The 25394-nt window shown below is 46.2% G+C and overlaps 3 non-coding genes across 3 annotated transcripts; 2 read left to right on the forward strand and 1 right to left on the reverse strand.

Moving 5' to 3' along the window:
* Positions 1-1474: 1474 nt before the first annotated feature.
* Positions 1475-1567, reverse strand: trnar-ucu (transfer RNA arginine (anticodon UCU)). The gene is made up of 2 exons: positions 1531-1567; positions 1475-1510 (listed from the first exon to the last, which is right to left on the reverse strand). It is a non-coding gene; the product is annotated as a tRNA-Arg (tRNA).
* Positions 1568-3845: 2278 nt separating this feature from the next.
* trnas-cga (transfer RNA serine (anticodon CGA)) lies at positions 3846-3927 on the forward strand. Its single transcript has one exon. It is a non-coding gene; the product is annotated as a tRNA-Ser (tRNA).
* A 3418-nt stretch (positions 3928-7345) lies between these two features.
* trnar-ucg (transfer RNA arginine (anticodon UCG)) lies at positions 7346-7434 on the forward strand. The gene is given in 2 exon segments: positions 7346-7382; positions 7399-7434. It is a non-coding gene; the product is annotated as a tRNA-Arg (tRNA).
* The last annotated feature ends 17960 nt before the right edge of the window (positions 7435-25394 follow it).

Here is a 25394-nt window from a genome sequence, read left to right on the forward strand (position 1 = left end):
TTCCAAGTGGTGTTCAACATGGAGGAGCACTGACTCATTAGCTGAGGGAGGGTGGTAGGTGGTAATCAGCAGGAGGTTTCCTTGCCCATGATGTTCCTGTGTAACAGGCTTGAGGGGTTGAATGGCTTCCTCCTTTTCCTGCATAACAGGCTGAATAGCCTCCTCCTGTTCCTGCGTAACAGGCTCGAGGGGCTGAATGGCCTCCTCCTGTTCCTATATGATAGGCTCGATGGGCTGAATGGCCTCTTCCTGTTTATGTGTAACATACCCGAGGAGCTGATTGGCCTCCTCCTGTTCCTTTATAACAGACTCGAATGGCTGAATGGCCTCCTCCTGTTCCTGTATAACAGACTCAAGGGGCTGAATGGCCTCCTCCTGTTCCTGTGTAACAGGCTCAAGGGGCAGAATGGCATCCTCCTGTGCATGTAAAACAGGCTTGAAGGGCTGAATGGCCTCCTCCTGTTCATGTATAACGGGCTTCAGGGGCTGAATGGCCTCCTCCTATTCCTGTGTAACCGGCTCGAGGGGCTGAATGGCCTCCTCCTATTCCTGTCTAACAGGCTTGAGGGGCTGAATGGCTTCCTCCTTTTCCTGTATAACACGCTCGAGAGGCTGAATAGCCTCCTCCTGTTCCTGTATAACAGGCTCGTGTGTCTGAATTGTCTCCTCTTGTTCCTGTGTAACAGGCTTGAGTGGCTGAATGGCCTCCTCCTATTACTGTGTAACAGGCTCGAGGGGCTGAATGGCATCCTCCTGTGCATGTATAACAGGCTCGAGGGGCTGAATGGCCTCCTCCTGTTCATGTATAACAGGCTTGAGGGGCTGAATGGCCTCCTCCTGTTCCCGTATAACAGACTCGTGTGTCTGAATTGCCTCCTCCTGTTCCAGTGTAGCAGGCTTGAGGGACTGAATGTCCTCCTCCTGTTCATGTGTGGCAGGTTTGAGGGGCTGAATGGCCTCCTACTGTTCCTGTGAAACAGACTCGTTGGTCTGAATTGCCTTCTCCTGTTCCTTTATAACTGGATCATGGGTCTGATTTGCCTACTCTTCATCCTATGTAACAGGTTCGAGGGGCTGAAAGGAGTTCGACTGTTCTTGTACAGATCTTGTATCGCTGAACGGCTTCCTCCTGTCCAATGCAACAGGCTCGAGGCGTTAAAGGCCTCCTCTTGTCCCTGTGTAACAGGCTCGAAGGGCTGAATGGCCTCCTCCTGTACCTGTATAACAGGCTAAAGGGGCTGAATGGCCTCCTCCTGTTCCTGTGTAAAAGGGTCATGGGACTGAATGGTTTCCTCCTGTTCCTATGTAAAACGGCCATGGGACTGAATGGCCTCCTCCTGCTCCTGTGCAACTGACTCAGGGGTTGAGAGTACTCAGAGGAAAGTGTCGGGGCGGTAGTTTCCCTTCTCTGAATTACCGATTTACTGCAAAATGTGCTATTAGTGGAGGAACCACCGAACCCTCGCCCAAAATCCGACGCTGGTGGGACTCGAACCCACAACCTTTGAATGCCTTAATCTGTCATACAACTAGAAGTCCAATGCGCTATCCATTGCGCCACAGAGCCAATTACGTAAAGCTCTATTACAAAAGCAAAATAGTGTTGATGCTGGAAATCTGAAATATAAACAGATGAAATGCTGGAAACACTCTGCAGGTCAGGCAGCATTCCATGTCTGCTTAAAAGGGGTCTACTTTCAGTCCCGGATCATTCTGTGTCTGTTTAATAGGGACATGCTGTCAGTCCCGGATCATTCTGTGTCTGTTTAAAAGGGACATGCTGTCAGTCCCGGTTTATTCTGTGTCTGTTTAAAAGGGACATGCTGTCAGTCCCGGATCATTCTGTGTCTGTTTAAAAGGGACATGTTGTCAGTCCCGGTTTATTCTGTGTCTGTTTAAAAGGGACATGCTGTCAGTCCCGGATGATTCTGTGTCTGTTTAAAAGGGATGTGCTGTCAGTCCCGGGTCATTCTGTGTCTGTTTAAAAGGGACATGCTTTCAGTCCCGGATCATTCTGTGTCTGTTTAAAAGGGATGTGCTGTCAGTCCCGGATCATTCTGTGTCTGTTTAAAAGGGATGTGCTGTAAGTCCCTGGTCATTCTGTATCTGTTTAAAAGGGATGTGCTGTCAGTCCCGGATCATTCTGTGTCTGATTAAAGCGGCTGTTACATAATATTCTAGAGTCTGCCCCACAGAAAAAGTCCATTTGCACGAACTGGTCCCCACACGAGGCTCCTCCTTCTCTATTTCTCCTCACCCCCCAAATAAAACTTGAATCAGTAATGGTAACCATGAAACTATCGGATTGTCGTAAAAACCCATCTGGTTCACTCATGTCTTTCAGGGAAATAAATCTGCCGTCCTTACCCGGTCTGGCCTTTGTGTGACTCCAGTCCCATAGCAATGTGGTTGATTCTGAACTGCCCTCTGACATGGCCTAGCAAGCCACCCAGTTGTAACAAACCGCTATGAAACAAAATAATAAAAATGAAACTGGACGGACCACCTGGCCTGATCCATATCAGCCTCCTCCTGAGGTCCCCAACACCACAGAAGCCAGTCTTCAGCCAATTCGATTCACTCCACGTGATATCAAGAAAAGGCTGAGCACACCGGATACAGCAATGGCTCTGGGCCCTGACAACACCCCGGCTATTACTCTGAAGACTTGTGCTCCAGCCAAGCTGTTCTAGTACAGCTACAACACTGGCATCTATCCAACAATGTGGAAGACTGCCCAGGTATGTCCTGTCCACAAAAAGCAGGACAAATCCAATCCAGCCAATTACCGCCCCATCAGTCTACTCTCTACTCTCAATCATCAGCAAAGTAATGGAAGGTGTCATCCACAGTGCTGTAAAGTGGCACTTACTGACCAATAACCTGCTCATTGATGCCCGGTTTGGGTTCTGCCAAGAGCACTCGGCTCCCGACTTCATTAAAACCTTGGTCCAACATGAACAAAGGAGCTGACCACCAACATCCTGGGGGTTACCATTGAACATAAATACTGTGACAGCAAGAGAAGGTCAGAGGCTAGGCATTCTGCGTCGGCTGTCTCACCTCCTGACTCCCCAAAGCCTTTCTACCATCTACACGGCACAAGTAAGGAGTGTGATGGAATACTCTCCACTTGCCTGGATGAGTGCTGCTCCAACAACACTCAAGAAGTTCGACACCTTCCAGGACAATGCAGCCCGCTTGATTGGCACCCCATCCACCACCTTAACATTCACTCCCTCCACCACCGGCGCACCGTGGCTGCAGCGCATACCATCTACAAGATGCACTGCAGCAACTCACCAAGGCTTCTTCAGCAGCACCTGCCAAACACGCAACCTCTTCCACCAAGAAGGACAAGCGCAGCAGGCGCATGGGAACACGCCCACCTCCAAGTTCCCCTCCAAGTCACACACCATTTTGACTTAGAAGTATATTGCCGATCCTTCATCGTCGCTGGGTCAAAATCCTGGAACTCCCTCCCTAACAGCACTGTGGTAGCACCTTCACCACACGGACTGCAGCGGTTCAAGAAGGTGGCTCACCACCACCTTCTCAAGGGGCAATTAGGGATGGGCATTTATTGCTGGCCTTGCCAGCGCACCCACAACCCATAAACGAATTAAAAAAATCCTATCAGCATATCCTTCTATTCCTTTCTCCCTTCCTCTTAAATGCATCTAGTAGTATTCACCTCAACTACTGCATTCTCAGCACTCATTGGCCAAAGATGTTAATCCTGAATTCCCTGCTGGATTTATCGGTGAGTATTTATGACCTGTCTTCTCTCAGCTAGTTCCTGACTCACATCACAGTAGGAAGCATTTTCTCACTGTTAATGTGCAGCTGCGATTGCCGAGTGGTTAAGGCGTTGGACTCGAAATCCACTGGGATTTCCCCGCGCAGGTTCGAACCCTGCTCGCAGCGACTTTGATGCAAATGTTTTATTTCATCGGCTCCCTGTGGCGATCGCTGGCCCCGAAATTGATCAGAATTCCCTCCACTGCACTTTATTACACTGATTAACCCAAAGTTCCAATTGAAACACTAATAATTTATCGGCATCAATGAGATATTGTGGATTTGTTGGGAACTGGTGAGCAATGCACACACAAAGCAGCATCAAAAATACTAATTATAAAGAGCCCTGCAGTGTTTGTTATGGAATCACCTTCAGCTACTAAGTGGGAACACGGTTTGGTTTTGTAAAACTGAACACGAATTAAAAAGTGTGTAAAAAGACCATGGCAGGACTCGAACCTGCAATATCCTGATAACCTCAGAAATTAATACCGAAGTTTGACGCCTTATCCATTAGGCCACGCAACCAATTGGAGCAATTTGTAGATCAGCGCCATCTGTGGACAGATAGACACAGGGTCAACCTTCCAGTTCCTTGAGCTCTCTGCAGAACTAAGGTTTTGTAGCTTTGCTTCAAAGTATGACAGCTCCAATCTTTTCAGCAAATAGCAAAATTAAGAAACTACCCACACCATCAAAAAGTAAATGGCCCGTATGGGGATCGAACCCACGACCTTGGCGTTATTAGCTCTACGCTCTAACCTACTGAGCTAGCCGACCTGCTTTAGCTCCTTTTGCTGTTAAATTCAATTTATGTTGATTTTTGGTTTTTGTCAGTTGTCAGTGCTCCGGTTTCCTCCCACAGTCCAAAGATGTGCGGGTTAGGTTGACTGGCTGTGATAAATTGACCCTTAGTGTTCGGGGGATTAAATACGTGGGGTTACGGGGATAGGGTGGGATATGTGTTGGTGTAGGGGTTACGGGGATCGGGTGGGATATGTGTCGGTGCAGGCTCGATGGGCCGAAATGGCCTCTATCTGCACTGTGGGGCTTCTGTGATTCTGTGACTTCGAAGGCTGTAAAAGAAAGACTCTGATTTCTACAGCGCCTTTCACCTGAGGACTTCTCAAAGCGCTTTACAGGCAATGTAGTTGTAGTCACTGTTGTAATGTAGGAAAAAGAGCAGCAGCCAATTTGTGCACAGCAAGCTCCCACAATGTGATAATCGAGGATAACCTGTTTTAGTGATGATGACTTGAGGATAAATATTGGCGACAGGACACCGGGGTAAACCTCACCACCCCCTGCTCTTCTTACAATTGTGCCATGGGATCTGTTATGTCCACCCGAGAGGGCAGAGGGGGCCTCAGTTTTGGAATTGTATTCCACCACAATCTGTAACCTGCTGGACCGGTGTATTCCTCACACTACCATTAGCATCAAGACAGGGGACCAGCCCTGGTTCAATGAGGAGTGCAGAAGAGCATTTCAGGAGCAGCACCAGGCGTACCTAAAATGAGGTGCCAACCTCATGAAGCTACAACTCAGGACTACACACATGCTAAGCTATGGAAACCGCATGTGTAGACAGAGCTAAGCGATCCAACAACCAACGGATCAGATCAAAGCTCTGCAATCCGTCCACATCCAGTCGTGACAATTTTAATTTAATTTAATTTGTTCCTAGGACTTGGGCATCGCTGGCAAGGCCAGCATTAATTGCCCATCCCTAATTGCCCTTGAGAAGGTGGTAGTGAGAAGCCCTCTTGGCCCGCTGCAGTCAATGAGGTGAAGGTACTCCAATAGTACTGTTAGGGAGGGATTTCCAGGATTTTGACCTAGCGACGATGAAGTTATGGTGATATATTTTCACGTCGGGATGGTGTGTAACTTGGAGGGGAACTTGGAGGTGATGGTGTTCCCATGCACCTGCTGCCCTTATAAGAACATAAGAACATAAGAAATTGGAGCAGGAGTCGGCCATTCAGCCCCTCGCACCTGCTCCACCATTCAATAAGGTCATGGCTGATCTGATCTTGGCCTTAACTCCACTTTTCTGCCTGTTCCCCCTTAACCCTTGACTCTCCGACAGTTCAACAATCTGTCTATCTCAGCCATGAATATAATCAATGATTCAGGCTCCACAGCTCTCTGGGGTAGATAATTCCAAAGATTCACAAGCCTCTGAGAGAAGAAATTCCTCCTCATCTGCGTCTAAAATGGACAAACGCTTATTCTGAAACTATGCCACCTGTTCTAGATTCCCCCATGAGGGAAAACACCCTCTCAGCATCTACCCTGTCAAGACCCCTGGGGATTTATTCATTCCATTCTATTCCATTCTCCCAGTTTCTCTGTCTCCATTGCATCTGTTCTGATGATGCCACCTTCCATACCAGTGCTTCCGGTATGTCTTCCATTTTCCTCAACTGAGGATCCCCCTCTACCATGGTCGACATGACACTCGACCGTGTCTGTTCCATTTCCCGCACTACTGCTCTCATCCCTTCCGCTCACTCCCAGAAACATGGTAGGGTTCCCCCCTTTCCTCACCTTTCAACCCACCGCCTCCACATTCAACGGATCATCCTGCGCCATTTCCACCACCTCCAGTATCAAACACATCTTCCCCTCCTCCCTTTCAGCATTTCGAAGGGACCGCTCCCTCCATGGCAGCCTGGTCCACTCTTCTATCACCACAACACCCCTTCTCCTTCGCCCGGCACCATCCCGTGCAAGTGCAGGAGATGCAACACCTGCCCTTTTAACTCCTTCCTTCCCATCGCCCAGGGCACCAAACACTCCTTCCAGGTGAATCAGCGATTACCTGTACTTCTTACAATTTAGTTACTGTATTCGCTGAATCTACATTGTGACACCAAATTCTGATTGGGTGCCCGCTTTGCAGAACAGTTGGCAAGTGTGACCCCGAGCTTCCGGTCATCTGTCACTATAATTATCTGCTCCACTACCTCTCTGATCTCTCCTTCCTTGGCCTGTTGCACTGTTCCAATGAAGCTCTACGTAATCTCGAGGAGCAGCACCTCATCTTTCTATTAGGCACTTTACAGCCTTCTGGACTTAACACCGAGTTCAACAATTTCAGGCTATAAATTGGCACTTGTATTTCTTTTATTTTTTTAATTTGTTCCCATGTTTCCTCACATGACATTTGTTAATGTTTCTGCCATAATCATTCACACCTCATCTTGAGCCATCTTTTGATCGTTAACTTGTCCTATTACCTCTCCTTTTGCCTTGCACCATCATCCTTTTGTAAGTCAATCTCTCCTGCCTTCCATTCTATCACAGACATTCCGTTTATTCTTACCTCGCCTCCACCCACCCCTGCTTAAAAATCCCTCTACCCTAACCTTTTCCTGTTCTGACGAAGGGTTCGACCTGAAAGGTTAACTCTGTTTCTCCCTCACTCGATGCTGCCTGACCTGTTGAGTGTTTCCAGCATTCTCTGTTGTTATTGAAATGAACACAGTGACGGAGTTTCATCACTCATTATTAGGATTTGTTTAGCTTTCCTTTGTGTGGCCGCGTGGCCTAATGGATAAGGCGTCTGACTTCGGTGTAAATTCTGATGCCATCAGAAGATTGCAGGTTCGAGTCCTGCCGTGGTCATTTTGCACACTTTTTAATTCATGTTCAACTTTAGAAAACCAAACCGCGTTTCCACTCTTTTCCTTCCGAACATTGCAGGGTTCTTTATTAAATGGAATTTTTACGTGCTGTCTTATGTGTAAATTTCTCACTGATCTTTCCCAACAGTTTCAAACAAATCCACAATTTCTAATTGATGACAAATTAGTGTTTCCAATTGGAACAACAGCTTTGGGTTAATCAGTGTATTAACCTGCAGTGGAGAGGATTCTGATCAGTTTCGGGGCCAGTGATCTCCACAGTGAACCGATGAAATAAAATAAAGAAATTGCAGTAGAATCGCTGCGAGCAGGGTTCAAACCTGCATGGCGATTGGGTTTACAAGTCCAACGCCTTAACCACTCGGCCATCGCAGTTATGCAAATGCAACCTTTCAACAGTGAAATGACCTGTGCAAACTATTAGACAACTGCCCTGCACAATGTAAATGGAAGGAAGTTGTGTGACAGCTGTACAGAGGGCTGGTTAGGCCACTGAGTATAGTTCTGCGCACTGCACCTTAGAAAGGATATATTGACCTTGGAGAGAGTGCGGTGCAGATTCACGAGTGTGTTACCAGGGCTCCAAGGGTTAGGCTATGAGCAGAGATCACATAATCTAGGCTTGTATTCCCTGGAATATTGAAGATTAAGGGCAGAAATCATAGAAATACAGAAATTTACACCAGAGAAGGAGGCCATTCGGCCCATCGTGTCTTTGCCGGACGAAAAAGAGATATTTTGCCTAATCCCACTTTCCAGCTCTGGGTCTGTAGCCCTGTAGGTTGCAGCACTTCAAGTACATATCCATAGTGCTTTCTATTAATGTGATCGGTAGTGACTTCCAGATTCCCTCCACTCTCTGTGTGAAAATGGTTGTTGTCAACTCCTCTTTCACCATTTTACCAGTTACTTTAAATCTACGCCCCTGATCATTGACATTTCTGCCAAGGGAAATAGGTCCTTCCTATCCACTGTATCTTGGCCCCTCAGAATTTTATGCACCTCAATTATGTCTCCCCTCCACCTCCTCTGCTCCAAAGATAACAACCCAACCCTATCCAATCTTTACTTATAGCTAATATTTTCCAGTCCTGTCAACATCCTAATAAATCTTCTCTGTACCCTCTCTAGTGCAATCACATCTTTCCTGTCCTGTGGTGACCAAAACTGTCTTCAGCACTCTAGCTGCGGCCTAACTAGTGATTTATACTGTTCAAGCATAACTTCCTTGTTCTTGAATTCTATGCCTTGGCTAATAGAAACATAGAAACATAGAAGATAGGAGCAGGAGTAGGCCGTTCGGCCCCACGAGACTGCTCCACCATTCAATGCGATCATGGCTGATCATCCAAATTCAGTATCCGGTTCCTGATTTCTCCCCATAACCGTTGATCCCTTTAGCCTTAAGAAATATATCCAGCTCCTTCTTGAATATATTTAATGTATTGGCCTCTGCTGCCTTCTGTGGTAGAGAATTCCACAGGTTCACCACTCGCTGGATGAAGAAATTCGTCCTCATCTCTGTCCTAAATGGCTTACCCCTTATCCTTAGTCTGTGACCCCTGGTTCTGGATTCACCGACCATCGGGAACATCGATCCTGCATCTAGTCAGTCCAGTCCTGTCAGAATTTTATACGTTTCAATTAGGTCCCCTCTCATTCTTCTAAACTCCAGTGAGTATAAGCCCAATCGACACAATCTCCCCTCATACATCATTCCTGCCATCCCAGCTATCTGCCTGGTGAGTCTTTGCAGAAGTCCTTCCATAGCAAAACATCCTTCCTCAGAAAAGGCGACCAAAACTGCACATAATACTCAAGATGTGGTCTCACCAAGGCCCTGTACAACTGCAGCAAGACATTCCTGTTCCTGTGCTCAAACCCTCTCGCTATGAAGGCCAAGATACCATTTGCCTTCTTAACCACCTGCCGCCTAATAAAGGAAAATATTCCCTAAGACTTTTTAACCAATAAAAAAACAGAAGCTGCTGGAAATATTCAGCAGCTCATCTGAAATAAAAACAGAAAATGCTGGAAATATTCAGCAGGCAATCTGAAATAATGACCTGCTGAATATTGCCAGCTCTTTTTGTTTTTATTTCAGATTCCAGCATCCGCAGTCTTTTGCTATTGCCTTCTTAACCACCTTATCTATCTGTTCTGCTACGTTCATGGACCTGTGGACATGCTCTCCAATGTCCCTCTGTTCTTTTACGCTTCTCAATAACCTACCAAATATTGTGTATTCCTTTGTCCTGTTAGACCTCTCCTAATGCATTACCTCTCACTTCCACGAATTGAATTCCATTTGCCACTTTTCTGCCCACCTGACCAATTCATTGATAACGTCCTGCAGTCTGGAGCTTTCTTCCTCACTAACAACCACATGGACAATGTTTAAATAACATCGGCAAACTTCTTAATCCTACATTGAAGTCTAAATCAGTGAGATGGAACACAAAAAGCAAGGGACCTAGTACTGAGCCCTCCCGAATCCCACTGAACAGCCTTCCAGTCACAAAAACTCCCATCGACCACTACCCTTTGCTTCCAACTTGTCACTTTCCTTGGATCCTTTGGGCGTTTACCTGTCTTACCAGTCTGCCATGTGGGCAGATTCTGATTTTTCGGGTATTGAAGGTAATTGATAGAGTAGACAGAGGGAAACGTTTTCCGCTGGGGCGAGGAATGGGGGTTGGGGGGGGGAGGTGTCGGGGGCGGGGGGGGAGGTAGATTCTAGGTCAAGTGGACCAAACCTTAAAATAGGAACCAGGCCGTTCAAGAGAGAAATTAGGAAACATTTCTTCATACAAGGAAAGGTCGAACTATGGAACTCCTCCCACAAAAGGCAGTTATTGCTAGATCATTTAATGATTGTATATCTGAGATCGATAGACTTTTGCTAGACCGGGGTATTAGGGGAAAATAATAGACTTGTTTAACAAAAATTGCTATTAATATAAGTATACTTTAAAAATGATGGCGAATGTGACCCACCTGGTGGGTTAACAGGCACGGTGCATGTAAGCAATTCTGCAGTGTAAGTAAAGGCGAGTGTGCGCCCTGGTGGGTGAAAGTGAACGGTGCATGTTAGAAAGTCTGTTTATTTACAGACAACTGAAGGCTGCCTGTCAATCCCGGATCATTCTGTCTCTGTTTAAAAGGGATGTGCTGTCAGTCCCGGATCATTCTATGTCTGTTTAAAAGGGATGTGCTGTCAATCCCGGATCATCCTGTGTCTGTTTAAAAGGGATGTGCTGTCAGTTCCGGATCATTCTGTGTCTGTTTAAAAGGGATGTGCTGTCAGTCCCGGATCATTCTATGTCTGTTTAAAAGGGATGTGCTGTCAATCCCGGATCATTCTGTGTCTGTTTAAAAGGGATGTGCTGTCAGTTCTGGATCTTTCTCTGTCTGTTTAAAAGGGATGTACTGTCAGCCCCGGATCATTCTGTGCCTGTTTAAACGGGATGTGCTGTTTCTGCAGATCATGTCAGTCCCGGTCCATTTCAAAATCATGAGCGGTCGAGTCAGAGCAGATAATGGCTCGAAGGACCAAATGGCCTAGTTCTGCACCTATTCCTTATGTTCTTATGTCAGAAGGGTCGAGAGCCAGAGGGCACAGATGTAATGTGATTTGCAGAAGAACCAAATGCGACACGTGGAAAAACGTATTTACGCAGTGAGTGGTTAGTAACTGGGAAGGGTGGCGGAGGCACATTCAATCATAGCCTTCAAAAGCGACTTGGATAAGTACCTGAATGAGCAGAAATTGCAGAGCTGCGGGGCACGGGCAGATGTGCGGGTGGGACTAGCTGAAGTGCTCGTGCAGAGAGCCAGCACGAGCTTGATGGACCGAATGGCCCCCTTCTGTGCTGTAACCATTCTATGATTCTATGATCATTCTGTATCTGTGCCTGTTTCAAAGAGATGTATTTTCAGCTGCAATATCTGATTGGTTGCGGCTTTGGTCTCGGAGTTCATTGTGAATTAGGCGCATTGGTTTGAACCCTGTTCGAAGCAGATCTGTTCATTAATTTGAAATATCAAAACCCTTCATAATTTAAAAGAATTTTAAAGGTCAGCTCTCAGCCTCCTGTTTCCATAGAAAAGAGCGCCAGCCTGTTAAGAGTATCCTGATATTTATACCCTCTCAGTTCTGGCATCATTCTTCTCAATCTTCTTTGCACCTTCGCCAGTTCTCTATATTTTTGTAAAATGGAGACCAGAACACTGCACAGTGCCGTCTAACCATGGTTCTATATAAATTTAACATAACCACTCTGCTTATGAATGGACAAGTTTACCTGTGCTGTGTGCTGTTTGCTGCCAGACTTTAGGACAGAGAGACAGAGAGAGAGAGAGTGAGAGAGAGAGTGAGTGAAAGAGAAAGAGAGGGAGAGAGTGAAAGAGCGAGAGAGCGAGAGAGAGAGAGAGAGCGAGAGAGAGAGAGAGAGACAGAGAGCGAGAGAGAGTGACACAGAGAGAGAGAGAGACAGTGACAGAGAGAGAACGAGAGAGAGAGACAGAGACAGAGAGAGGCAGAGAGAGAGAGAGAGAGAGTGAGAGAGAGTGAGAGAGAGAGAGACAGACAGCCAGAGTGAGAGACAGAGAGAGAGACAGAGAGAGAGACAGAGCGAGCGAGAGAGAGAGTGAAAGAGGGAGAGAGCGAGCGAGAGAGAGAGAGTGAGAGAGAGAGAGCGAGCGAGACAGAGAGTGAAAGAGGGAGAGAGCGAAAGAGAGAGAGACAGACAGAGAGACAGAGAGCGAGAGAGAGCGAGAGAGAGAGAGAGAGCGAGAGAGGGAGAGAGCGAGTGAATGACGGAGTGAGAGAGAGAGAGAGAGAGAGAGAGAGACAGGGAGAGAGACATAGAGAGAGAGAGAGAGAGAGAGAGAGAGAGAGAGACAGACAGACAGAGAAAGAGACAGAGAGAGAGACAGAGAGAGAGAGAGAGAGAGAGAGAGAGAGAGAGTGAAAGAGGGAGAGAGCGAGAGAGAGAGACAGAGAGACAGAGAGCGAGAGAGAGAGAGAGAGCGAGAGAGAGCGACAGAGATACAGAGAGGGAGGTAAAGACAGAGACAGAGACAGAGAGAGAGAGCGAGACAGAGACTGAGACAGAGAGAGAGAGAGTGAGAGAGAGTGAGAGAGAGACAGAGACAGAAAGAGAGACAGAGAGAGACAGAGAGAGAGACAGAGAGAGAGAGAGACAGACAGAAAGAGAGAGAGGGTGCGAGACAGAGACAGAGAGAGAGGGACAGAGAGACAGGGAGAGAGAGACAGAGAGAGAGACAGAGACAGAGAGAGAGAGAGCGAGACAGAGACAGAGAGAGAGACATGGAGACAGAGAGACAGAGAGAGAGGGAGACAGAGACAGAGAGAGAGAGACAGAGAGTGAAAGACAGAGAGAGTGAGAGACAGGGAGAGAGAGAGAGAGAGAGGGTCGTCATTTTGGTCAGGGTTCGCTGGAGAAATGGTGCCGCAAACCCATGTGATTTGGGATTGATGGGATTAATTTACATGTCAAGTTCAATCATACTGTCACAGTGTGAGACAGCGCAGAGGGAGGCCATTAGGCCCATTGTGCCTGTGACAGCTCTTTGGTGGCGTTATCCAGTTAGTAATACTCCCCTGCACTTTCCCCAAAGCCATCAACATTTTCCCGTCAAGTATTTATCCAATCCCTTTTGAAAGTTACTATTGAATCTGCTTCCACCACCCATTCCAGATCATAACAACTCGCTGCTTAAAAATATATTTCCACATGTCGCATCTGGTTCTTTTGCCAATCACCTTAAATTTGTGAGCTCTGGTTACCAACACTTCTACCACTGCAAACAGTTTCTCCACATTTACTCGATCAAATCCTACATGATTTTGAACAACTCTTGATCTCTCTGCTCCAAGAAGAAGAATCCCGAATAAGGGGGAGAGGGCGGGGGGCTCAGGTAAGGGCAAGTTTATAATCCAAGGAGAAAAGTCAAGGCTGTAGAACAGAATAGCGATTGGGGTAAAATTAAGCAGATTCTGTCAGGAAGGGACCGAATGTTTAAAGGCTGTAATAGGGCAGTACTGCCAAAAACCACATTAGGGTAAAATAATAAAAAGTTATAACTAATGTCGCACGAAACAGTCATTCCACAACAGATGAATTAATGGCACAAATGGAAATAATTGGCTTTGATCCAGTAGCCATGACTGGGACGTGGTTTTAGGGTAACCAAGGTTGGGAGCAAAATATTCCAGTGTACTTGACTTTTAGAAACATTAGGCAAAATGGAAAAGGAGGTGGGTAGCCAGATAATAAAGGGTGAGATAAAGGCAGTAGTGAGAAAATCCCAGAAAATCAGAATGTAGAATCAGTATTGGCGGAGCTCAGGAATAACAAATGGTAGAAAGCAGTGGTGGGAGTAGTTTAAAGCCCCCCTAACAGTAATCATGATGTTGGACAGATTTTACATCAGGAAATTAGAGGAGCATGGAACAAGGGTAAGGCAATAATCATAGGAGACATTACTGTTCATGTAGACTGGACAAAGAAAATTGACAGAAGTAGCATAGCGGACGAGTTCATTTCATTCGAGACAGTTTTCTGCAACAATATTTCGCGGAAAGAACTAGGGAACAGGTTAACTTAGATCTTGTATTGTGCAAAAAGACAGAGTTATTTAGTAACCTTAACATAAAGGATCCTCTGGAGAAGATTGGTCATAATATGATAGAATTTCATATTACGTTTGTGAATGATGCCGTTAAGTCAGAAACTAGGGGCTTAAATTTAAACAAAGTGAATTACGGAGTTATATAGGGCGAGTTGGCTAAGGTAAATTGTGAAATTAGTTACAACATATAACGGTATAGAAGCAATGGCAAACATTTAAAGAAATAATTCAGAATTCTCAACGAATATACATTCCGTTGAGGAATAAAAACGACATTGAAAAAGTGGTACAAGCATGGCTAACTGGAGAAGTTCGTGATAGTTTTAGATCAAAAAAAGAGGTTTACAATGTTACAAAAAATAGTAGTAAGCCTGAGGATTGGGCATGTTTTGAAAATCAGCAAAAGATGACCAAGTGACTGATAAAGAGGGAGAAAATAGAATTAGAGTAAATTAGCAAGAAATTTAAAAACAGATTGTAAGAGCTTTAAGTGTGTAAAAAGGAAGAGATAAGTGAAATTAAAGGTGGGTCCATTAGAGGCAGAGACAGACGAAATTATAATGTGGAATACGGAAATGACATGACGTGGATCAAATATGTAACGTCGGCGCCTCAATAATACACGGACTTCGGGAGAACAGTTTAACAGGTACTTTACTGAACAAGAAGCAGCTTGAAACTGAAACTACAGAAGCCTGCTAGGGCCTTCCATACAGGGGTGGTCACTGCTGGTACTGCAGTCTAAGACCAGTTATTCCCTTAAAGGTACATACAAAACAATTCCTCCCCTTTTAGATAAACAGTACATAACATTCATTTAACTACTAAATAATAACTAATTACAATTACAATTTTCTCAGTAATATATACATCAACTGAAATAGTCAATTATAAGTTCAGTCTTTGAGGAGGCTTCCTGATCCGGACTGGATAGTGCCTTTCTCGAGTATCCTGTTCTGGTGGTGGAGTCAATTCTGGCTCATTGTCATTGATTGGTTCGTCAGCTTCCAATACCCCTGCTTCTGAGGTAGACGCAAACTGTACTTTGGGCTCATTACCAGGTGCACATGCTTGTGGTACAGGTTTGGCTTGTTCCTGTGCCTCCAGAATCTGGTCAGCATGGCGTCTCACGATGCTCTCTCCAACGTCCACTGTGTACATTAGTGGTCCCTGCTGTGTGCATATCGTGCCTGTATGCCATTTTCTGTTCGGTAGTCGTGGGCCAAGACTGGTCGCCCTATCTTGAAGCTCCTGCTTGGCTTCTCATTTATGTGCTGGAACTGCTTATCCTCAACATCTCGTCTTATGTTTGTTTTGAGCAAATCCAAGCGACATCTTAGTCTCCGGTTGAAAAACAGTACGGCTGGAGTTTGGCAAACAGGAAGTTATCCACCTTGTGTTTCAGTGTTATGTCGTCATTATACATTGCCTTTATGGCCTTTTTAAAGGTCTGAACAAACCTCTCAGCCAATCCATTTGTGGCTGGATGATATGGGGCAGATGTGTAATGTTTCATCCCATTATTCTTCAGGAACCTCCGGAAATCCTCAGACTCAAACTGTGGGCCATTGTCGGAACAGATCTGTTCTGGCAACCCATTCCTTGCGAAGATGGTCCTTAGGACTGCAATAGTTTTCTCCGTGGTGGTGGAGGACATTATAATGACCTCTGGCCATTTCGAATGTGCGTCCACAGCGATTAGAAACATTGAGTCCATAAATGGACCAGCGAAATCAATGTGTACCCGTTGCCATGGAGATGAGGGCCACTCCCATGGATGTAGCGGGGCCTGTGGTGGAGCGTTTTGGACCTTCTGGCATCCTGTGCATCTCTTGGTCATATCCTCGATTTCTTTATCGATTCCCGGCCACCACACAAACGCCCTGGCTAAGCTTTTCATTTTTACCCCTCCCAGATGAACCTCATGAAGCTAATTGAGTAATCTATCTCTCAACTTGGGTGGAATTACCACTCGGGATCCACACATCAAGGTTCCCCGGCACACTGACAGCTGTTCCCTCCTTGGTGAGAATGCTGGCAACAGTGAGTCGCCATATGCTGGCCAACCCTTCACCGTCAAATCATAGACCCGAGAGAGTTTCGGGTCATTTCGGGTTTCCTTCTCAATACTTGCATTTGTAACAGGTAAACATTCGGCTATGGTCACATGGATTATCTCCACCGGGTCCACTGCAGGTGCTTCTTCCGCCGTAGGCAACGGTAGGCGCGACAGCCCATCAGCGTTTCCATGTTGTTTCGTACCTTTGTACTCTATGTCATACTGATGTGCCCCTAGAAAAAGTGACCATCTTTACAGCCGTTGAGCCGTCATCACCGGAACGCCCTTCTTTGGGTTAAAAATTGAGACCAGGTGTTGATGATCAGTCAGTAGGGTGAATTTCTGCCCGTGCAGATAGTGATTGAACTTCTTCACCTCCCACGCCAAGCTGAGGGCCTCCCTGTCAATCTGGGCGTAGTTACGCTCTGCTGAGGTTAGCGAGCGCGACGCAAAGGCTATTGGCCTCTCTGAACTGTCACGGAATTTGTGTGACAGCACCGCTCCAATGCCGTATGGTGACGCATCACATGCCAACCGAATCGGTAGTGTTGGGTTGTAGTGGGCCAATACTTCTTTTGAAGTGATTTGGCATTTACATTCCTGAAAGGCACGCTTAAACTCATCACTCCATTTCCATGTTACACCAGTTTGAAGGAGGGCGTTCAGTGGGTGCAGAATTGTAGATAAATTCGGCAAGAACTTATGGTAGTAGTTCACCAACCCGAGGAACGACCTCAGTTGCGACACATTTTCTGGTGCTGAAGCCTTGACTGCAGCCTCAATTTTGTCCGGGGACTTATGCAACCCTTGCTCATCAATCATTTGGCCACAATACGAGATTTGTCTCCTGAAGAACGCGCATTTGGGACGGTTGGCTCGTAGCCCATATTCCTGCAATCTCGTGAGCACCTGCTCATGGTTGGCAAGGTGTTCATTGTCATTTTCGCCCGTAACCAGGATGTCGTCCAAATAACACTGGGTCCCCGAGATCCCTTGCAGGACTTGTTCCATTGCCCTCTGGCACATAGCCGGGGCTGATGCTACCCCAAATACCAGTCGATTGTACTGGTAAAGGCCTTTGTGAGTTTTTATCGTGAGGTATTTCCTAGATGCTTCTTCCACCTCCATTTGTCGATACGCTTGAGCCAGGTCAATCTTTGTAAAACGTTTCCCTCCAGATAGTGAGGCGAAAATATCTTCTATCCGTGGAAGCGGATACTGTACTGTGTGCAGGACTGGGTTCACAGTCACCTTGAAGTCTCCACAGATGCGAACCTTCCTTGGCTCCCCAGGTGTGCTGCTCAATGCTTTCTTCATTACAGGAACGATGGGTGTGGCCCACTCGCTCCAGTCCACCTTAGACAGCACCCCCGAATGCTCCAGACTCTCCAGTTCAGCTTCCACAGCTGGGCGTATCGCGTATGGCACCAGTCTGGCCTTGAAAAATGTTGGGGTTGCGTTATCCTCAATTTTTATGGTTGCCTTTACTCCTTTTAGAGTCCCAAGTCCTTGTTAGAATTTGTGACAGATGCCCAGGTGCGACGTCATCATCTTTTGTTTCAGTCACAGTTAGTGCCAGAATGGATTGCCAATCCAATTGTAGTCTTCGGATCCATTCACGTCCCAATAATGGTGGTCCTCCATCTCGTAGTATATACATGTATAGTTTCTGTGTTTACTTTCCGTTATATTCAACTGGCACCCTTATTTTTCCTCTGGGGTAGACCTTTTGCCCCGTGTATGTCTTCAATACAATGGACGTGTCCTTTAAGGGTGTGTGTGAGAATAGCCGCTCATAGTCTCGTCGATTCATGACAGTTAGGGGTGATCCTGTGTCCAATTCCATCTTCACTAGGGACCCTGCTATCATGAGAGTGACCCAAATGGTTCGGTGATCTTCTTTTGCGATCACGCTGTGTAACTTTAAACAACTTAGTCGCCTGCTCCTGGAATCCTTATCACTCTCCTGATCTTCTGAACTACTATCTGTCAGTTTCTTTACTCTCCTGTACTGTTCCTTAATAGTTCTTGTCGTGTTGGTCTTCTTTCCCAACTTGCAGACTCTTGCTATATGTTCCATTTTCCCGCATTGCCTGCATATTTTGTCTTTAAACCAGCAGTCCTTCTGCTCATGGGTTGTTCTGCCGCAGTGATAGCACTTTTCGGCTTCATACGCCATTTCTTTAGCGCTGTATTCTTGTGGTTGCTGTTGTATTTCTGTAGCTCCCCGTGCTGCTGCTTCGTAGGATACTGCCACGCTGAAAGCCTGTTCTAGCGTCAGGTCCTTTTTTGAAAGTAGTCGTTTCTGGGTTCAATCACTCTGGAGCCCGCAGACAAACTTATCCCGTAAGGTGTCTGCCAGTCCTGCTCTGAACTGGCAGTGCTTTGATAACTTGCGTAGTTCCGTAAGATAGTCAGCATTGCTCTCATCTTTGTGCTGGTTTCTTTTATGGAACTTGAATCTTTGTGCTATCAGCAGTGGTGTAGGGCTTAGATGTTCCTGTAAGATATGAACAATCTCCTCAATACTTTTCTCCATTGGTTCAGCTGGGGTAATTAAATTCCGCAATAGGCCGTACATACTCGCACCCATCAGATTTAATAATACCGACGCACTCTTTCCATCAGCCACCTCCAGCCACCTCATTAGCCTTGCAGTACACTTCAATTCTTTCCACATACGTGGTCCAGTCTTCTACCTTGTTGTCGAAAGCAGTGATACTGCCACTTTTCGGCATCTTGGGCGATTTAAAATGGCGCCTCCCACGCTTTTGCTTCTTCCCCAATGGAATAAAATGGCGCCTCCCGCGCTTTTGCTTCTTCCCCAACGGGATAAAATGGCGCCTCCCGCGCTTTTGTTTCTTCTCCTTACTGCCATGCTGCTCCTAGGGTTCTTCGGGGTAATGGCAGTGACCCGTAGCTTCGGCGCATCTTGCTTTCCTTCCCCCCCGTTTAGTTTCTCTCCGCTGTCCTGTTCTCGAGCACCGACTGCGCCCTGCGCGCTCCACCCTCTCTCTCTTGTTTTCTTTTCCCGGCGATGCTGCGCGGCCCGATTTGTAGAGCCGCTCGATCGAGCTTGAGCCCGCCGCAGTCCGGAAGGTTCAGCGCGCTACCTGCTACCAGCACGATTCGCTGGAACCACAGTCTCTCCCGCAATTCTCCAAAAACCGATGGATTCTTTGGGCGGTTGCCCTCGGTCGACACCCATTGCTCAGACTACGACCTTCCAGGAACTTCCTTTCAGGCGAGATCCCCGTGAGATGATGCCACACTGCAGGTGAGTTCGATCTTACTCGTGGCCACTTTAAAGTGCGCGCCTCAATAATACACGGACTTCGGGAGAACAGTTTAACAGGTACTTTACTGAACAAGAGGCAGCTTGAAACTGGAACTATGGAAGCCTGCTAGGGCCTTTTATACAGGGGTGGTCACTGCCGGTAATGCAGTCTAAGACCAGTTATTCCCTTAAAGGTACATACACAACAAAGCATATTGTATCTGTCATTGCAGTAGACGACACACAGAACATACCTCAAATTATGTGGAACCAAGTGTCGAATTAGATCGAGGAACTTAAAGTAATTAATATTAGTAAAGTAAAAGTCCTGGAGAAATTAATGGGACAGAAAGCAGACAAAAACCCGGGACTTGATGGACTACATCCTCTGGTTTTATAACAGGTGGCTGCAGAGAGTGCATGCATTGGGATTGATCCTCCTGAATCCACTAGATTCTAGAACGGTCCCCGTGGACTGGAAGGTAGCAAATGTGACCCCGCTGTTCAGGAAAGGAGGGAGAGAGAAAAAAGAGAACACAGAAACATAGAAGCATAGAAGATAGGAGCAGGAGCAGGTCATTCGGCCCCTCGAGCCTGCTCTGCCATTCAATGAGATCAAGGCTGATCATCCAATTTAAGTACCCTGTGCCTGCTTTCTCCCCTTTAGGCCAGTTAGCCTGAGATCATTAGTAGGGAAAATGCTGGAATCCATTATTAAGGACGTGGTAGGAGGGCACTTGGAAAATCAGAAAATATTAGATGGGGACAATAATGTTTTGTGAAAGAGAAATCGTGCTTCACAAAGGAATCAGAATTTTTTGAGGGTGTAACTATTAGGGTAGACAAGGGGGAACCAGTGGATGTAGTGTATTTGGATTTTCAGAAGGCGTTCAATAAGGTGCCACACTATAGGTTGTTACAGAAGATTAGTGCTCATTGGATTGGGGGGTAATATAGTAGCGTGGATTGAGGATTGGTTAACGGACAGAATGCAGAGAGCAGGAATAAATGGGTGATTTTCGGAATGGCAGGTTGCAACTTGTGGAGTGCTGAAAGATCAGTGCTTGACCCTCAGCCATTTACAATCTATATCAATTAAGTAGATGAGGGGCCGTGTGTAATATATCCAAGTTTGCTGATGGTACAAAGTCAAGTGGGCAAGGATGCTGTGAGGAGAACGCAATAGGCTGCAAAGGAATATAGACTGGTTAAGTGAGTGAGCAAGAAGTTGTCAGATGAAGTATAATGTGGGGAAGTGTGAAATTATCCACTTTGCTAGGAAGAATGGAAACACAGAAGATTTTATATAATGGTGAGAAAGTAGTGAGTTTTCAGATTCAGAGGTATTTGGATGTCCTTCTGCAAGAATGACAGGGCGGTAACATTCAGCTACAGCAAGCAATTAGGAACGTAAAGGGGATTTTAGCCTTTAGAACAAGGGGGTTGCAGTATGAGAGTAAGGATGTAATGCTGCAATTATTTAGGACTTTGTTCAGAACACATCTGGAGTACTATGTACACTTTTTGTTAACCTTACCGAAGGAAGGATATAGTTGCCCTGGAGGGGGTGGAATGAATGTTCACTAGATTGATTTCTGGGAAGGGAGGGCTGCCAAATGAGGAGAAATTGAGTAGAATGTGCCTATTTATACTGGAGTTTAGAAGAATGAGAGATGATCTCATTGAAACGTGTATAATTCTTAAAGGGCTTGACAGCGTTGATGCTGAGCTGCTGTTTGCCCTGATTGGAGAGTCAAGAACTAGGGGGCAGAGTCTCAGGATAAGGGGTCGGCCATTTGGGACTGAGATGGGGAGAAATTTCTTCACCCAGAGGGATTTGAATTGTTAGAATTATCTAACCCAGAGGGCTGAGAATGTTCAGTCAATGAGTATATTCAAGACTGACATCGATAGATTTTAGGGCACTAAGTGAAGCATGGGACAGGGGGTAGTGCGGGAAAGTGGCATTGATGTTTCAGTTCAGCCATGATCTTACTGAATGGCGGTGCAGGCTGCACGGAGCGTATCACCTACTCCTGCTCCTCTTTATTATATGGTTGTGTTCCATGACTCACAGCACACCAATTTTCAACAGGCACGGGATGATCCGGGACTGAGAGCTAACCCATTGTAAGAAGACAGAGAATGATCGAGAATGACAGTAAACCCATGTCAAGCAGATTCAGAATGTTCCGTGACTGACAGCAAACTGCTTTAAAGCAGACACGGAATGATCAAAGAATGATTCACTTAATGTGACCTGAGACAAATAAGTCGTTTGCAGCTGTCAATCAAAAAACATTTGGAAGGAACATTCTACATTTAATGAACCAGAAACAACCTTCAGCTGTCAATCAACCCTGCGCCGCCCACACCACCCGCAGCATTCAGAGAGACAGAGACTGTCAAAGAACTTCCAGCATTCAGTGCTGACCCTGTTAAACACACCAGCTCCTCACACAGAACCCCGCTGTCATAAACACTGAGCATTTTTACTGAACCCCTTAAAATACAGTCTATAAATTGAGAAAAGCCTCAAAGTTCATAACAATTCTGCTGAATGGCAGAAAAGTTAATAATGTTTTCACCATCACTCGGTAACCCACTTAGACATTCATTCCGCCCGTAGAATAAATTATCTGCTTTAAGAATTGCTCATTTTTTCCCTCTGATTTGAATTATTTCAGTGTCAGGAACTTAATATCTTCATAAACATTTTATAAAAAAATAAATATCAAACACATGCACGTTAATGATTGATGGCATCGCACTTTCTGCAATAAATACCCAGAGGGCGCTCTCGCATTCGCACATATACTGCAGACCGGCTAACGTGCACCGTGCATCTTAAACCAGCAGGGGTCACAAACTTGCTATTACTTATACAGCAGACCGGCTAACATGCACCGTGCACCTTATACATGCAGGCGGCGCACATTCGCCGTTACTTTTACTGTAGACCGGCTAACGTGCACCGCGAGCATTGGATCAGCAGGGGGTGCACACTCACCGTTACTTATACGGCAGACCTGTTAACATGCACCTTGTGCATTAGACCGGCAGGAAGCGCACACTATCCATTACCAATACTGCAGACCTGCTAACATGCACCGCGCACCTTAGGCCAGCAGGGGGCGCACTCTTGCCGTTACTTATACTGCAGACCTGCTAACATGCAGTGTGATCCTTAGTCCAGCAGAGGGCGCACACTCGCCGTTAATTATACTGCAGAACGGTTTACGTGCACCGTGTTTATTAGACCAGCAGAGGGCGCACACTCACTGTTACTTATAATGCAGTCTTTTTAACATGCACCGTGCACTCTAGACCAGCAGGAGGCGCACTCTTGCCGTTACTTATACCGCAGAACTGCTAACATGCACCGTGCACGTTCCACCAGCAGGAGGCGCACGCTGCCATTGCATATACATAGATACATAGATACATAGAGATAGGAACAGGAGTAGGCCATTCGGCCCTTCGAGCCTGCTCTGCCATTCAATGAGATCATGGCTGATCTTACCAGTTCAGTACCCCGTCCCCGCCTTTTCTCCGTAACCCTTAATCCCCTTAGCCTTCAGAAATATATCCAATTCTCTCTTGAAAATATTTATTGAATTAGCCTTCACAGCCCTCTGTGGCAGGGAATTCCACAGGCTCACCACTCTTTGAGTGAAGAAATTCTTCCTCATCTCTGTTTTAAATGATTTGCCCGCTATTTTTAGACTGTGGCCCCTGGTTCTGTGCTCCCCGGCCATTGGAAACATTCTCTCTGAATTCAGCCTGTCCAGGCCTGCCATAATTTTATATGTTTCGATGAGATCCCCTCTCAATCTTCTAAACTGCAGACCAGCTAACGTGCACCTTGCGCATAAGACCAGCAGGGGGTACACTATTGCCATTACTTATAATGCAGTCCTGTGAACATGCACCGTGCACCCTAGACCTGCATGTTCGCTCACACTTGCCGTTACTTGTATTGCTGACCTGCAAATTTGCATCATGAGCATGCAACCTCCAGGGGCGCACACTAGCAATTGCTGATAATTTGGTCTAATAAGAAAGCTAAATATTGTGGATTCTGGCAATCTGAAATAATAAGCTGAAAATGCTGGAAATACTCAGCAGGTCAGGCAACATCCGTGGCTAATGATAAAAAGTTAACGTTTCTGGTCGATGAACTTTCATCAAAATGGGAAAAAGTTAGAGATGTAACAGGTTATAAGAACATAAGAAATAAGAGCAGGAGTGGATATTGGGCCCTTCACGCGACTCCCTAAGATCATGGCTGATCATCGATCTCAATGCCACTTTTCCGCCCGATTTCCATACTCCTAGGTTACTCTAGAGTCCAAAAATCTATCTATCTCAGCCTTGAATATATTCAATGAATCAGCATCCACAGGCCTCTGGTGCAGAGAATTCTGAAGATTCAAAACCCTCAGATTGATGAATATCGTCCTAATCACAGTCTTAGTGGCCTCACCTAGTTATAGACACTCCAGCCAAGAGAAACGACCTCTCAGCATCCAAGCTGTCATTCCCCTTCGGAATCTTGTATGTTTCAATGAGATCCCTTTAATTCTTCTAAACTCCAGAGAGTATAGGCCCATTCTACACAATCTCTCATCATAGGACAACCCTCTCATCCCAGGAATCAATCTAGTGAACCTTCGTTGCACTGCCTCCAAGGCAAATATATCCTTCCTTAGATATGGAGAACCAAACAGTGCACAATTCTCCAGGTGTGGCCTCACCAAGGCCCTGCACAATTGTAGCAAGACGCCCTTATTCTTATATTCCAACCCCCTTGCAATAAAGGCCAGCATGCCATTTGCCTTCCTTATTGCTTGCTGTACCTGAATGCTAGCTTTCAGTGCTCCTTTCACGAGGAGTCCCAAATCTCACTGAGCAACAACATTTGAAAGTTCCTCACAATTTAAAAAATATTCTGCTTCTCTAGTCTTCATACCAAAGTGAATAAACTCTAATTTCCCTACATTACTCCATCTGCCACCTTACCTGCCCACTCACTTAGTCTATCGATGTCCCTTTGCAGACTCTTTGTGTTCTCCTCACTGCTCACGGTTCCAACCAGGAGGTTAGCAGTTCTGCAGTACAAGTAAATGCGATTGACTGCCCCCTGGTGGTTTAATGTACGTGGTGCCTGTTAGCGGTTCCGCAGTATGAGTGCCGGCTTGTACACGGCCCCTGGTAGTAAAATGTGCCCGGTACATGTCTGCAGTTCCTTAGTGATTAACATTTACTTTTTTAAATTTAGTGTCCCGTATTCGCCGCTCTGAATGCGTCTCCTTTACATTGGGGGACCAAACGTTGGTCTCCACAGCAATGTGGCTCACTTATTGTAGCCGTCTGAAATGGACTAACAAGCCACTCAGTTGTAAGAAACTGCTACGAAAACAATAAGGATAAAACCAGATGGAGCTTCCAGCATCGTCCTCGTCACACGCAGCCCAGTCGACACTGCAAATTCCTCTTCACCAGCATCTGGGGACTTGTGCCAAAATTGATAGAGCTGTCCCACAGAATAGTCAAACATCAGCCTGACATAGTGATTCTCACAGAATCATTATTTTCAGCTTTCAGCCAATGTCCCAAAATCCTCCATCACCTTCGCTGGGCATGACCTATCCCACCAGCAGGGCAGACCCACCGGGGTTGGCGGCACAGTGGTGTACTCTTGGGTAGGAGAGGCTCTGGGTGTCCGCAACATTGACGTCGGACCCCATGAGCTCTCAGGGCTTCAGATCAAGCATGGGCAAGGAAACCTCCTGCTGATTACCGCCGACCGCACTTCCTCAGCTGAAAATCAATACTCCCCCATGTTGAACACCAATTGGAAGAAGCACTGTGAGTGGCTACTGCTCAGAATATACTCTGGGTGGGGGACTTCAATGTCCATCACCAAGAGTGGTTCGGTAGCACC

This window comes from Somniosus microcephalus, unplaced genomic scaffold (genome assembly GCF_052327205.1).
Source record: "Somniosus microcephalus isolate GS21.2 unplaced genomic scaffold, FLI_Smic_1.0 unresolved_chr8, whole genome shotgun sequence".
Classification (NCBI taxonomy): Eukaryota; Metazoa; Chordata; class Chondrichthyes; order Squaliformes; family Somniosidae; genus Somniosus; species Somniosus microcephalus.